Consider the following 15,405-nt stretch of genomic DNA (forward strand, 5'->3'; position numbering starts at 1 on the left):
TTAACAGAGATCTTTTTCAATGGGACTGTGGATTAATTTAATCTAAGAATTTGTTGAGATATTATGCTTTTACCTAAGAAATGTTTTGCTTACATATGCAGTAAGAAGTAAAAAGCCTGACCATCACTGAGGTACACTGTAAGTCTCTATGAATCTCACTATTGTGATTACTATGAAAACTGCTGTACATTATAGTTCAAAAGATCCATCTTGGCAGCCGTGGAAACGGGTTGTGGGTCCCGACTGGTGACTGGAGGTGACGCAGGTCTGGTGTGGGGCAGGCGGAGGGGCTCAGGCCTGTCCGCCCAGTGGCTTACACAATGGTAGAGGATGAGCTGGCACACTTTGATAAATGCATAAATGAATTTGGGAGTAAGTTCTGAAATACTCTGAGTGACACTCCCTCTCAGGTGGTGGGACTAAGAGATGCCTACAAGGACTCCATTAAAGCACTGTCAGAAAAGCTGTCTATGATATTAAAAAAAGAAGAAAGAATGGTTGAGATGTTTCTGGAATATCAAAATCAGGTCTGCAGGCAGAATAAGATCATACAAGAAAAAAAAAAGAGCACCTCTTAAAGTTGGTTGCTGAAGTAAAAGGCAAAAAGCAAGAGCTGAAAGTATTGACAGCAAACATCCAGGATCTTAAGGAAGAATATTCTAGGAAAAAAGAAGCAATTGCCACTGCTAACAGAGCTAATGAAGAGAGGTTAAAAAGACTGCAAACATCAGCAGATGTGGACTAGAAATTAGAAAAATTTATGGTGGAAAATTGCAGTTTATATTCACTGGTATTGACCCCAAGCATCCTGAGACTCCGTTTATGTTTTCCTTACATCTAAATGAAGCAAGAGACTATGAAGTGTCAGATAGTGCTCTGCATCTTGAGTGCCTTCCAGAATTGCAAGAGAAAGTGAGGAAGACCAACAATTTCTCAGCTTTTCTCACCAATGTTCGGAAAGCTTTTTACTGCTATGGTTTATAATGAATGTCTAAATATTATAAAAAGATGACTGGTTGCCTTTTCTGCCATGTATCTCTTTGTAAAAGAGTTCTCATGTATTTTCTACTTATAATTCATTGCTGTTTTTGTGATGTCTCTATGTGGTGTATAGGAAACCAGACCATCTTATCCCCAAATGTGCCTCTTTCATGTTAATATATTTGAGCTGAAGAAGAAGCAAAGTAAGAAAAGCTCTCTGCCTTCCCTCTAGTTCCCTAAAAGCAAGACATAACACTGTAAAAGTAAAAGTGTCCCTGCTCCCCATGTTCATAAGGCAGAATGGAAGCTCACCAGTAAAGGGAATCTTTCCCAGTTCACACATGGTGGATGGGGAATTGATAAGCCTTACTTCATTGGTTTATTCCCATGACCTTATGCTCCACTGCTCTCTCTACCTCTGGAAGCCTAAAATACTTTCTTGTGTAAATACTTTGTTGATGACTGTAGAAGCCAGAGCTCTAAGCAACTACTTTGTTACCTTTTATTGATTACCTTTCATTGTATTAATAAACATTTTCTTTTATCTTTAAAAAAAGATCCATCTTGTCTTTATATACTAAATGCCACCAGTTAGCCTTTGGCATCTCCGGATCCATCTGTTCTCATTGCGTTTTGCCTTCCCAACTCAGTGGCAACAATTCCTAAGATAATGTCTACTCTGTGGTAAGAACAGCCACTGAACTTTTCAAGGATACTAGAACTTGCATCTTCCCAGAACATCACAAGCCAGAATACCATAAAAATGCTTGCACATCCATGTTCATTGTTGCATTACTCACAATAGCCAAGTTGTGGGAACATCCAAAATGCCCTACCATAGATGTGTGGACTCCCCAAATTTGGTATCTATACACAGTGGAATTTATACACAGCCATTAGAAAGAATTACATTGTATCATTTTTCAGGGAAATGTGTGGACCCAGAAACAATCATGTTAAGTGAGATAAGTCAAGCTCAGACAAATGGTGCATTATTTTTTCTCATATGTGGAAGCTGGATATAAAATACCAGGACATAATAAATTACACAGGTTTCTTGGCATTCACACACAGTGAGACCAAAGGAGGATATTCTTAGGAGAGGAACAGAAGGGTGTGATGTCTTTGTGCATCTCATCATACAAAATAGTATTTACTGAAATGGACTCCAGGAAATGGAAACCAGAATGTGTTTTCTTCTTTTATCTTTAGTTCTGTTTGTTTGTTTATATATCTTTGGGAGTGTAAGGTGAGGCACAAATGGAGGGACAAAGGGTGATCAAATGCAGCAATGGTACTCATTGGATGCTACATTAAAAATGAACCACATAACTTGTGCCTAGGGACAGGAGGGAAACACTTGGAGGGAGCAAGGGAAAAGGTGACATTATCCCCAAAGAAATGTATTCTTTACTTAATTTAGGTAACTATAGCCCCTCTGTACATCACCTTTATAATAACAATTAAAAACTTTCAAAGGAAAGAATGGAAGAAAGGAAGAAAGAGAAAGGAAGAAGGAGGAAGAGAGTGAGGAAGGAAGGAAGGAAGGAAGGAAGGAAGGAAGGAAGGAAGGAAGGAAGAAAGAAAGGAAGGAAGGAAGGAAGGATAGAACTTCCCCTTGTACATTACTTTCTCTGTCATGGTACGAGGTATGCTGTCTCATAGTGGCTGAGACAAATCTTAACAGATAAATTCATTCTAATATTCTAGTCTCTCTAAACTTTTGCATCTTTGTCTCTGTCATATATTAAGGTAACTTTGCCATTTTGACTTCATTTGATATAGGAGATCTTTTAGCCTGTGGCTTAGTAAACCAATTAGATAAATGTTTAGATCCAATTATAACTCATGGAAGCACAGCATGGTATTAGAATTGCAGCTTTGTGGGCTCAGGTACATCCATTTGGCTTGATGCAACTTTACATTTATGTTATCCTTTACCCTACATCCTTAATACCTATCCCTATATGTATTCTCTGTATCACTGGTGAAATAGTTTAGAAAAAATGTAGTTCTTTTGGAATGTGGCCTTGTCCTTATGGGTCCTATCTTTGTACCTCTCCTGTAAGGGTCTGCTTCCACCTGAATTTAATTATAGACCTGGAAGCAAAGATACTGAGGTTCAGTGGCTTCTGGAAGACTCAGCAATATCTTGTAAGGTGACTGCTTGAATAAGGCCACTGCAGGCTCCTCAGGCAAAGCCAGAATCACCACAGATGAAGTCTGAATGATGCTGTGCTAGAAAAGAAGACTAATCAAAATTTAGTGAGTCAGTGTCTCCAGCTTAATTTTTTTCCATACACACACATCTTACCTAGTCCTTTATCTCCTGGTCCAACCAAATAAATGCATGCCCCTTAAGAGTGGCTACTTAGGAAGATGGGGATAGATGTTATGACACAATTAGTCACAGGATGAGAAGCCAGGGAGGTGTGCTTTTCAGTTATCTCAGCTCTGCAGGTGCAGGAAAGAAGGGTCTTTTTCAAGGCTGACACATACGCTTGCAGGCCATTGTACACTGCTAGAACTAGGAATTAGAATCCCTGACTTCATCCTTCTGTTTTCCCATCATGTTGTCAAGACCAATGAGAAGCAATCAGTCAATCTCATTATACTTATTAGCCTGACAGAAAGGTTCTAAGGTATCAAATACATGATCATTCAGAATTTCTCTCTCATAGGATTTGATTACCAGTATACACTGGTGATGCTTTGTCTCATCATATTACAAACTACCAGAATTCCATTATCAGAGGTACAGTTACACTTGCACCTCTTAAATCTAAATGTAATTGAATTAGAGAAAAACTTGCCTCAACACTGAAATCTGTGTTAGGATTTTGCACAATCATAACAGATATGATTTATCTGTCTTTCTATTTATCTAATCTATTTATTTTTATCTGCTTTAAAGAACTGTTTGATGAAATAGTGGATGTTAGTAAGTTTGAAGTCTGATAGGCTGCCTGTGGGATAGAGATTTAGATAAGAACTAATGTTCTACTCTTCACTTTGTGAATTTCAGAACAAGACACCGAAATCTTGTCTGTTACTATCCATTGGGTCTACTTATAGATTTACAGACACATTCATTTGTGGTTCTTTCTCTTATTTTTTCTTTGGTTTATTCCCTTTAGTCGCTCCTTTTTTTTTGGTGCCCTTTTAGTTTATCTGACTTGTGGAAAGGAAGGGGAAGCATAGACACAGTAAGACAGTAAGTATCAGTAATGATACTACTCACTAGACACTAGGTTGAAAATGTACCATAGAACTTAGGGGAGACAGGGTCATGAGAGGAAAACTGGGGAGAGAATGAGGGAGGGGATGACATTGTTCAAAAGGAATGCACTCATTACCTGACTTATGTAACTATATCCCCTCTGTACATCACTTTTACAATAAAATTTAAGATTTAAAAGACATTGAAATCTTGAAGAAAAGTTTTCCATCTTCAACAAACATTAGTTTATACTTAAATCCTTCAACTAATCCATTTAGACCCATCCACACTATGAAATGTCATAAGCTTTTGTCAATTTTATTCAAAATCTATCCATTAAAGTGTTAGTTACATAAAAGTAAATGTGTAGTGATGGTTAGATGAGAAGAATAACTTCTAATCTTCTGTAGCTCATAATTGCAACTATGAGTAATAACAATTAATTATGCTTTCTAAAATAACTAGGAGATCCAGGCACCAATGACTCACTTGAAATCCTTCCTATTCTGGAGCCTGAGATCTGAGGATCATGGTTTGAAGTCAGCCAGCCAGAAAAAAAAGTTCATGAGATTCTTATCTTTAATTAACTACAGAATGCTGGAAATGAAGCTGTGGTTCAAGTAATAGAGCACTAACCTTGAGCAAAAAAAGCTCTGGAACAGTGTCCTGAATTCAAGCCCCAGGACCTGCACACATATCACACACACACACACACACACACACACACACACACACACACACACACACACACACACGCACGCACACACAACCTAGTAAAGGACCAGGGATATAGCTCAGTGATAAAAAGCCTGTACTTGTTTGTTGTAGGTTTGAGCACCTGTACTAAATACACAAAAAGTAGGTAGTAGGAAAAATTTTGAGTGTTCTAACAGAAAAAATACTAAGTGTTTGTAAAAGTGGATAAACTAGCTGCCCAATCTGATCCCTACACAGCATAGACACGTATTTCTGCATAAAAATGTGCTCTTATTACTCAATTCAATTTGTTTAATGTTACACAAATCAATAATGCATGAATCATATATAAAAATTTATTAAGAGTACCATCTAGAATGATGTTTAGCCAAACAGTTGCAGTACACTAAGCAAGTTGACACAAGGAAAGAACTACCATAGAGAAGAAACCTCTTTCTTACCTTTCTATATTCAGCACCTGAAAAAATAGTATAAAAGAAATAATCTAATCAAGTTTGTGGTTTGCCAATTCAGTGATAAATTTTCAGGATTATGATTTCTTTGCTTTGTGTTCTGGATATGGAGAACTACTGAATTACCATAGAAGGAGAGTATACTGACTGGATCATGATAGCTTGTAACTACTAGAGGAGAAGAATTCTGTCTTTGGTGATGCACAAGCAGTCTGCCCTTCTTTTTTTTGTACTTCATGCATAAACATCTTCATTAGAAAGGCATATGAAAGAGGATGAGATATGGAGCAAATTTGAAAGCCAAAAGGAATGATAAGATGCTCTCCTAGTCCTCACCTGCCTACCTTCTTTCCTTAAGCAATCATATGTCCCCTGCGGGAGCATTTGCATGTGGTATGTCTTTTTCTCTCCCTGTTCTTTATTTGAAAACTTACCCAGAAGGGATTGTAAGAATAGTAATGATGAAGGAGCTGCCAGCTTTGGTGATTCATTTCTACGTAGCCCGAGGCCATTTGTATCCGTGGGGAATATGGGACCATCCACTGTGGTTGTTCCTTCATTTCTGCACAGCTCTGCCTCCAGATGATACAGATATGGAAAGTGGGGCAAAATCATTTGGAAATATGAGTGCGAGGCATGAAGAGGTTTTCCCATCTGAAAACGCTGTTGCTCACTTCTAAAAAAAACCTTGTGTGGTAAAGTCAGTCAATTATCCGAATCTTTATGAAAATCCTCTTAATTCTGAAACCTGTGGTAACCCAGGTCCTCCAATACCACTGAGAGGCATTTTCAAGGCCTCTGATACAACTGGAAGACAGAGAGAATGACCCATTTGTAGACCAAAGGAAAGCCATTTTTGGTGGCCTAGAGGAGAGAAAAACTGTGTTGGTGATCATCTTCATGGTAAACCTGAGACGTTTAAGAGCTCATTATCAGGAAGATGGACAAGGCATAGTGATAAATGTTTTGCCTTCTGGAATCATGCTTTCCAAACAAGTGCCAATTAGTTTTGAGTTCAAAGAGTTCTACCTTTTTCTCCTCTCCTCTATTAGGGTGGATAATGCTAATGTATTTCCAATAAATCCTGTCTTCTGGCTTACACACCTGTATGCTATTTCATCCCCTCAATCGCTCGCACAGCAGCGATTGCTTCTAACCAAGAGCATATGGCAAATATAATGAGATTTTCCTTTTGGAACAAAAGATTCCATTTCAGCTGGAAAGGGCTAGAGATTCTTCCTTGCTTGTTTTGGGGAAGCAGACAGCTATGTGTTGGAAGAGGCTGTGAAAGGCCACAAAGCTAGTAGCTTTGTAGACAATGACCAGTACCCGGGAAGAAAATACAGGAAAGTGACTCAGACAACAACCAACCTGAGGGAAGCAAATATTTGCCCAGTTGAACCTAGCCCTAAACTTCCCTCTAATGAGACCCTAAAGCAGAGGACTTTTACTTGTGCCTGGATTCAGCATTGACTTAAACAGTAAATGTAACCATACTTTGTGATGTAACAAAATTTGTTTTCAGTTGCTAATACGGTGTTCATTTTTTATGCAGAAAAATTTCTAGTAGAACTAAATGTCTTTCATTAGAAACAAATGTCTTCTAGCTGGGAGTCAGCCAGGGGGAGTCACTGGAGAGCAGAGACTGACAAGTGACTAAGCCTTGTATTCACTGTTCTGATTCCTTCTATGTCATCCCCCTCTCTACAGTCAAATGTGATTCATTTGTTCCCTTTGGCTCACCTGGCTGATACTACTATCCACAATCCACAGGGTGCTTTAACAATTGCTTACATGGTAATCTTATTTTTGAAAACTGTTCCTTTACTAACCTTTCCCCAAACAACCTGGATAGCTGAGCTGCTTGAAATACTCTTGGGACCTGGTCAATACAAAAAGACTCTTAGGGGTTACACTGCATGAGGTTCCTCTCCTGTAGTACATACATACACACACACACACACACACACACACACACACACACACACACACACATATAGGTTCACACATGTATATGTATAAATGCATATCTGTGTGTGGGGAGTGTCCAGAAAGAAAAATCTAAGAAGAGAGAGAGGGAAGATAATGGCATTCACGGTTGTATATTTGTTGATCTATGTCTACTGCTGTGCTGGAAACTAGTTTTGTATGATCTTCATCTTTGCTATCGTCTATCAGGCACTGACCCACATGTATCAGATGCTATTATGGCATCTATTTGGTATGCACAGATCTGCAGAGGGAAGTAGATGAGGTACAGAGCAGTGAACAGATTTGTTCAAGCTCACAAAGTGAGTAGTTGGCCGAACTGCCACTTGAACTTATCTATCTCACTTTATGCTTATTACCTAAACCAATTCACATCATGAAATCTTCCCCTAACATGGAGAATTTAGATCAGGCCTTGAACTGTGAGATGGAAATAATTATTTATTCATAAAGGTAATGATTTCAATCTCAGTAGACATTGCTTGGAATATATACTGTGCCTTTGATCTAGATGTGTAAATATGACCCACTTCACAAATATATTCCTCATTCTCCTAGTGCCTGTGATAAAGAATGATTCACCCTTTAGACCTGACATGTATAGCAAAACAAACACGCATTAAGAAAAGGCTGTGAATTTTTACTGTAATGCTTATTGAGTCAATAAGGAGGAGCTGTTGCCTAGTAACTTTTACATTAATCGGAAACCCAGTAATCAATCCACCAAGAAATGTTAGTATTTGTTTCTGCTGCACTACTCTGGGGTTGCTTTGCTGCTGCCATTCTTGCTATTGTTTCTTTTCATTTTCCTACTTACACATTTACAAACATCCCGTGGACTTTGGAGGAGACTGAGACAGAGTCCAGGCATTCTGTGTCTAAGACATAGATTTACCTGTACAGGCAAGGCATCCAGAATCCAAATATAATCTGTAGGGGGAAAAAAAGCACACATCTTGTCTCTTCTCCATTCCCTGCTGTATGCTTGAAGAAATAGACGTAAAGACATGGGTCTTCATTGGGGCCTGTGGTCACTGATGAGCATGGGAGAAAGCATGGCTCAGATTTTGGAAGGTACACAAATATCTGGCCCCAGAAATTTAGAAATGATATTTCTCTAGAACACTGGGGATAAGAATCTCAAAGACTAGATTCTCTGTGGGATTTTACAGTATGTTTAAAGTTGGGAGATGAGAAAAATTGGGGAGAATGTTGAAAGAATCATTCAAGATGCATCGTATTTATAATCTGACTTGTGGAACTGAAGCCTCTTTATGCAACTACATAAAATGAATAAGTAAAGTAGGGAGTAGATTAGTCAGATTAATTTACACCAACAACTCACTGGAGTCATGGTCCCTGACTCACCAAATCTCATTCATATAACTCTGAATTTAGCAGGCACATATATCATATGGTCTGGTAAACTCATTAGAATGTACACTATGAAGTAATAGACTGTGTGAGGGTCAACTTTTCCTTAGACTCCAATTTTCCTGTTATCTACCCCTAGCTTTGCCTTCTCCTTCTGTCAGTCCTTTTTAAAATTTTACCTCTTTCTGATCTTTTGTTCTCTCTGTCTGGTCCCCCCAGATTTCTTTCTTTTGTGAAACATTAATCTCCAGGAATGCGGAATAGATTGAGAGGAGCATCTCCACCTTGTGGATCTCCTGCTTGTGAACTTTGGGAAAGATTTAACCTAATCTCTGTGCTTATATCTACACAAGAGCCTGGCACAAATAAAAGTCTCTTGTTTCGCCCAAAATACTACAAGATCCATTATCCACTTAAAAAATATTTATTGGACAGGATGCTTTGAGCTCCAAGGGGGAAAATGATATTCACATGGGTTTGTAGGATAGAGAAATAATGCATTAAATGCATTCCCAGCACTCACTGTAGGGAACAGTTGGGGTTTATGTACATCTTGGTCTCAAGAACTCTTACTCTTCTTGATTTGGTTCATTCATCTTGTGGTTTCACATGGCTATTGCATTGCGGCTAGAACTGCAAACCAAAAAGTTCAGTCTTAAAAGCTAAGGGCTTCTCAGTCCATTGTTAGTATCAAACATATTCTTGCTTTCCTGAATCAATCTTGTTTAGCTATTTTCATTCTTATAACATCATGGTAAGGCAAAAAGAAAGGCCATGACTTCTTTGGACCAATCAGGACCTTCTTCAGGAGCTGGTGGCCAATGAAGTCAAACTTCATTCTCAATACACAATTGGAGAAAATAAAAGAGATTTGTGGAAAGTCATACACAATATTCCCTACACAAATTTTAACCAGCACCTATTCCTTCCAAGAGCAAGTAAAAACATTCAGCCTGCATCCATAGCTTTCCATAACAGGGCCCCACTTAGCCCAATGGTTTTTAACTTTTTATTTTAGCTTCTTCTTGTTATTTCCCTTGCATAGGATGTTTTCTTTTCATACTAATTTAATATATAGAGTGACTACTGCTACATCATTCCATGAAGAAGAGTAAAGGCTCTCTCTGCACTTTCCTTTTCTCAACTTTTCTTTCTTTTTCATTTTGTCAGCCATGGGGCTTGAACTCAGGGCCTGACCACTGTCTTTGAGCTTTTCTTGATCATGACTAGTACTCTATCACTTTGAGCCACAGCTCCAATTCTGGTTTTCTGATAGTTAATTGAATATGAATCTAACATACTTTCTTGTCCGGGCTAGCTTTGAACCATGATTTGCAGATCTCAGCTTCTGAGTAACTAGGATTATGGGTGTGAACCACCAGTGCCTAGCAGCTAGCTATGTCTGTGTTACCTAGAAACATAATAAACAACTTTGTTGATACGTTCATAGAAAAAAAATAGATTGTTATACACAGGAACTTATGGTGATCACAGATATTTAAAAGAACCTTAGACTCTTATATTTTGTTAAAGTTAGATTTTATTTTAATTTTATAATAAAATTTTCATTTTATGTATATTTAGAATCATAGATTATTTGAAAAGACAGTGCAAATATACTACGTGTGTATCACATTCATTTTCTCCTATTTATTAGCATTTTATGTTAGCATGGTATCTTTGTAACTACGAACCACTATTGGTACATACTTATTAACTATTATACGTACTTTACTAAGAGGACAATTTGTAGAGACAGGTATATAACCTAAGGCAAAAGGCGGAAACACTGTGCCAAAGAGTCTAGATATTTTTTTCCTGAAGAACTGGGAAAAAAATGAAGCATTCGAAACAAAAGGTGAAGTCTACATATAAAATAGAATCAAGTGAAAACAGACAACCTGAAGACAGATTGTCTGTTGCTGTCGCTAACGTCAGGGCAAAGCCTGACTAATAGAAATTGCTCTAAAATACTTACTAAATTCATGTTTTGTTCTCAGAATTAAGGTGAGGTACTGATCAGACATTAGTTAAGATATCATAATTAAGGTCAGACACCAATCTTAAAGATGTTTTTCCATACATACAAATCAACACCAACTAGCATTTAGCATATTCAGAGAGCCCTGTGAGATGTCACCAAGTCTTTATGCTGGTAACTCATCACAGAAGAAAAACTACTTCTCTTTCTTCAGTTGGAGATGCGAGCCAAGTCAGTGATAGGACAACTCATACCATTAGTTTTGTCATGTCCCTAGTAATTTGATCAATGATTTGAGGAGTTGACAATTACGAATTCACAGCAGTTGATGATTAACACAATGTAATCGATTACATCAACTGCCAGCAAGTGGTTGCTGAGTATTCAGTTATATCTCTATAATCAGTGCAAGGTGGCTGGGATAACCTCACCATTGGAGGACTTATAAAATAGCCTGGGGTAGGGAACATGGCCTAGCAGTAGAGCGCTTGCCTAGCATGCACAAAGCCCTGGGTTTGATTCCTCATTACTACATACACAGAAAAAGCCAGAAGTATTGTTATGGCTCAAGTGGCTGTGCATGAGCAAAAACTGTCCAAGGACAGTGTCTAGGTCCTGAGTTCAATCATCAGGAAAAGAAAGAAAGAAAGAAAGAAAGAAAGAAAGAAAGAAAGAAAGAAAGAAAGAAAGAAAGAAAGAAAGGAAGGAAGAAAGAAAGGAAGAAAGAAAGGAAGAAAGAAAGGAAGAAAGGAAGAAAAAATCTTCTTCTGACAACAGCAGTCTGATAGGACAACTGGTTTAGTGATTGTGCTTGTATGAATGTCTAAAGGTAGACCAGTCTAAATCCCAGGACCCTGGTGTCGATCGGTTATCTCACAGAATTCTAGGATGCAGACTCTTGGACCTGAAAATACTAAGCACCAGATTGATGCCTCCCTCTTCAGATAACCACAAAAGCTCCTACAAATGTTATACTTACATATCCAGAGATAGTCCTTTGGTCAGATTTTGTTTCCTGGATGCCCCCAACAGAGTAGCAAACAACAAACACAACAAAATTCCAGCTCTCAAGTTGATTTAATTCTTTAAAAATGACTCTACAGACATAATGTTTAATTTCATAAATTAATATGTATCTAAATGCCAGTGATTGTATATAGAGATTCCCTTCTTGACCACTTGTTTGTTAAACATGTCATTTGAAATATAATGTAAAAATCAGTGTTAATAAATTCTTTAATTAAAAAAATGTAGGTCAATCTTCCTCCCAATAATTGCAGTCACACCTTCTTAGAAACTTTGAGGCTTATGTTTTGTGCCATGAAAGTTAATACTCACTCCACTGGATTATATCACGTTTACATCCAAAGTGTGTGTGTGTGTGTGTGTGTGTGTGTGTGTGTGTGTGTGTAATCTGGCAGACAAAAATCGTCCCTTAAACTGGGCACTGGTGGCACGTGCTTTAATCCTACTTGGGAAGCTTAGATCTAAGGATTGCAGTTCAAAGTCAGCCTGGCTAGGAAAGTCAGTGAAACTCTTATCTCCATTTAACCACCAGAAAACTGGAAGTGGGGCTGTGGCTCAAAGTGGTAGAGCACAAAAGCTTAGGGACAGTGCACAGGCCCCATGTTCAAGGGCCATGACTGAAAAAAAAAAAACCTCAAAACAACAACAACAACAAAACAACTTTCTGATACAAAATAATTTGGCACAAAAAGATAAAATGGATGTAAGTGCTTAATTCTGGGCCTTATAGTTCATAAAATTGCCTTTTCCCCCTACCATGATGTTTCAATTATTTTCATCCCTAAAATAGTGAACACATTATCTAACAATAAACTGGCACAATTAATCAACACATAATTATTATATACTGGTTCAAAGACTAATTCTCCATCTGAGTTTGAAATAAGTTCCAGCATTCTTTACTTATAATTCATAGTTTTAAAGTTTGAGGATGGGAGATGTATATACTGATCTCAATAACTGACCACTGAAAATTTCTCTTCACACATTCTGGGACACTACACTTCCAAAAATGATAGTATCAATTATTTGACCCCCCATCCCTCATCCTGTCCCATAGTCTAGCCATCTCTCTACCAGAAGTTGAGAATGACTTTCTCTTTCCTTAAATCTAGAGCAGCTATGTGATACCTGACTGTAATATATCTTTAATATCTGAGACAAAGTTCAAAAAGGCAATATCATTCCTTCTGGAAAGATCACTCTTCGGAAAACAACCCCCATATTCTAGGGAAACTCAGGCCACATAAGAATCCTAAAGTCACAGCTGTTTCCGGTTGGCAGCTGTCATCTCTGCCAGATGTTGGAGTGGAGGAGCTTGAAAGTATTCAATTTCCCTTCTGGAGGGTCACTCTCAATCTTTGAGTCTTCCAACAAAACCCCCAGATATACCGGTGCAGGAAAAATTCTCTCCCCATAGAGCTTTTAATATATTCCTAAACCACAGGAACCATGAATATAATAGATGGCTGATGTATCATGGCCTAAGTTGCTGCACAGAAATAGATAATTCGAACACTCATGATATTTTCGTATGGTAGACCAAAGCTGAAAACACTAAAATGATAAAGTAGGAAAAGGCAAATTATGTAGAAATACACCATATGGTCTTTTACTACTGCAATCCTTCAATACAGCTGAACTCCAAAATTTATTTTTCCTAATAGTAAATTTGCGCCTGTGAACTATTTTGAATGTTCTGGCCACAGATGTTGGTGTATCATGCCTAAAATCCTAGCTATTCAGGAGGCTGAGATCTAAGAATCACAGCTTGGAAGAAACTTGGCAGGAAAGTCCCTGAGATCCTTATCTCCAGTTAACCAGTAAAACAAAACAAAACTCATAGAGATTTAGATCGAGTAGTAGAGTGCCAGTCTGAAGTGTAAAAGCTAAGTGAGAGCCTGATCCTGATTAAAGACCCAGGACAACTCTTCCACAAATAAAAGGTAAGTGCTTGAGTGAGAGGTGTGCTTGCCATCTCAATGGAAGCATTGCATTGCACAGTAAATGCAAGTGCCCAAATTGTACAAGTAATGCCATACATTTGTATAGTTACAATGCACCAACTAAATCAAAATTTTAAAAGCAAATGATTACTTTAAAGGGAGAGAAGTTGAGAAGGCTTTATGGGGAAGAGGCCCTGGCTGGAATGCTAAAGGATGAGCAGGCCGGGCAAAAAGTTCACAGTCTGATACATCCCATTTGTCTCACAGATGAGCTTCCGATTAGGTTGCCTAATGGTTTAATTACATTTCTATAATTTCTTAGCACAGATATAAAACTCAGGCCTGAAGGTGTACTTTGGCTCTCCCGAGGTACGTAAATCAGCATATGACAGCGATGAAGTCACATAGAGAAAGAAGCATTCAGTGGTCGTATCAAGAGGAAAGGAAGCAGCAGTTTAAGAGTAGAGTGCAGAAGAGAGAGAGTGGATCAGAGAGCTGAATTCAGCAACGGACATAGTGTTCAGCAGAGAGGAAACATCTTCCCAGAGAACTTCTTTCTCCAAGTCTATCCATTGAACAACTGCTGCAACTTTGGTAGCTTGCTTTACTTGGATTGTTTTTTTCAATGCCTACTCTTCTGTTCCTGTGCACTATTTGGGGGAGCATCGTCCTATTTCAGTCACACTTTCTTTTAGACCAGTCCTTATCTTTCTGTACCTGTAGCCCTCTCAAGAGAACCATGGTGTTGTATCACCATCCATCTTCCTTCAGATTTGCCTTTGTATGTCAGTACCCTATAGGCATCTCACACTCCATGTGTTTAAACTCAACTTTTTGAGGATGAAAGGCTTTAAACCTGCCCCAGTACTGTCATTCTAGTAAGTTAGATCTCTATCAAAGGTTCATGCGTACAAACCTAGCTGCTTAGAGAACTAAGAAATAGAAGTTTGAGGACAGCCAAGACTGGAAAGTTCATGAGTCATCTTCTCAAAGTCATAGCTGGGCTCAGTGGTATGTTCTTATCATCCTAAACTATGTGGAAGGCTGAAATTGGGAAGATCCTTTTGCCATAATGTTTGGAGACTAGTAAAGTTAAAAAATTCTGTCTTCTTCTCCATAAGCTGAGAATATCTTAGAATTTAAGCATGAACTGACCACAATTGGTTTACCCGGGGAATTCTTGGTCCCCAGTTAGTGGTGCTGTTTTGGGAAGTTTTACAAAGTTAGAACATAGGATCTGGCTAGAAGATGTAAACCACTGACATGGCAAGTGCATGGCTCTTGCATCTTGTTCTAGGCCCATTCTCATTGGTCATTATAGCTATTGCTTTGTTAACTTCTATCCATTCAGAGAAGCAAGTTCTGGTATTATTGACATTCTCTGTGGTTTTTTTTTTTTTTTTTTTTTTGCCAGTCCTGGGCTTGAGCTCAGGGCCTGGGCAATGTCCTTGGACTTTCTCAAGGCTAGAGCTCTACCACTTGAGCCACAGCACCAATTCCAGCTTTTTTCTATGTATGTGGTAACGAGGAATCGAATCTGTGTCTTTGTGCATGCTAGGCAAGTACTCTACCCCTAGGCTAAACTCCTGCCCCACTCTGTTGTCTATATAGTCCCTGTTTTATATGTCACCACTTAATTTATATTGTTTTCCTCTTTTTGCTAGCACTGGGTTCAGTTTTCTTTTTCTAGTTTCTCAAGATCAGAAGTTCATGTATCAA

At 38.4% G+C, this 15,405-nt stretch overlaps 1 pseudogene; it reads left to right on the forward strand.

Moving 5' to 3' along the window:
• The first annotated feature begins 320 nt into the window (after positions 1-320).
• Positions 321-1,012, forward strand: LOC150056570 (kinetochore protein Spc25 pseudogene; annotated as a pseudogene).
• The last annotated feature ends 14,393 nt before the right edge of the window (positions 1,013-15,405 follow it).

The sequence above is a fragment of the Megascapheus bottae genome, chromosome 12 (genome assembly GCF_031878675.1).
Source record: "Megascapheus bottae isolate mThoBot1 chromosome 12, mThoBot2.hap1, whole genome shotgun sequence".
In the NCBI taxonomy this organism is placed as follows: domain Eukaryota; kingdom Metazoa; phylum Chordata; class Mammalia; order Rodentia; family Geomyidae; genus Megascapheus; species Megascapheus bottae.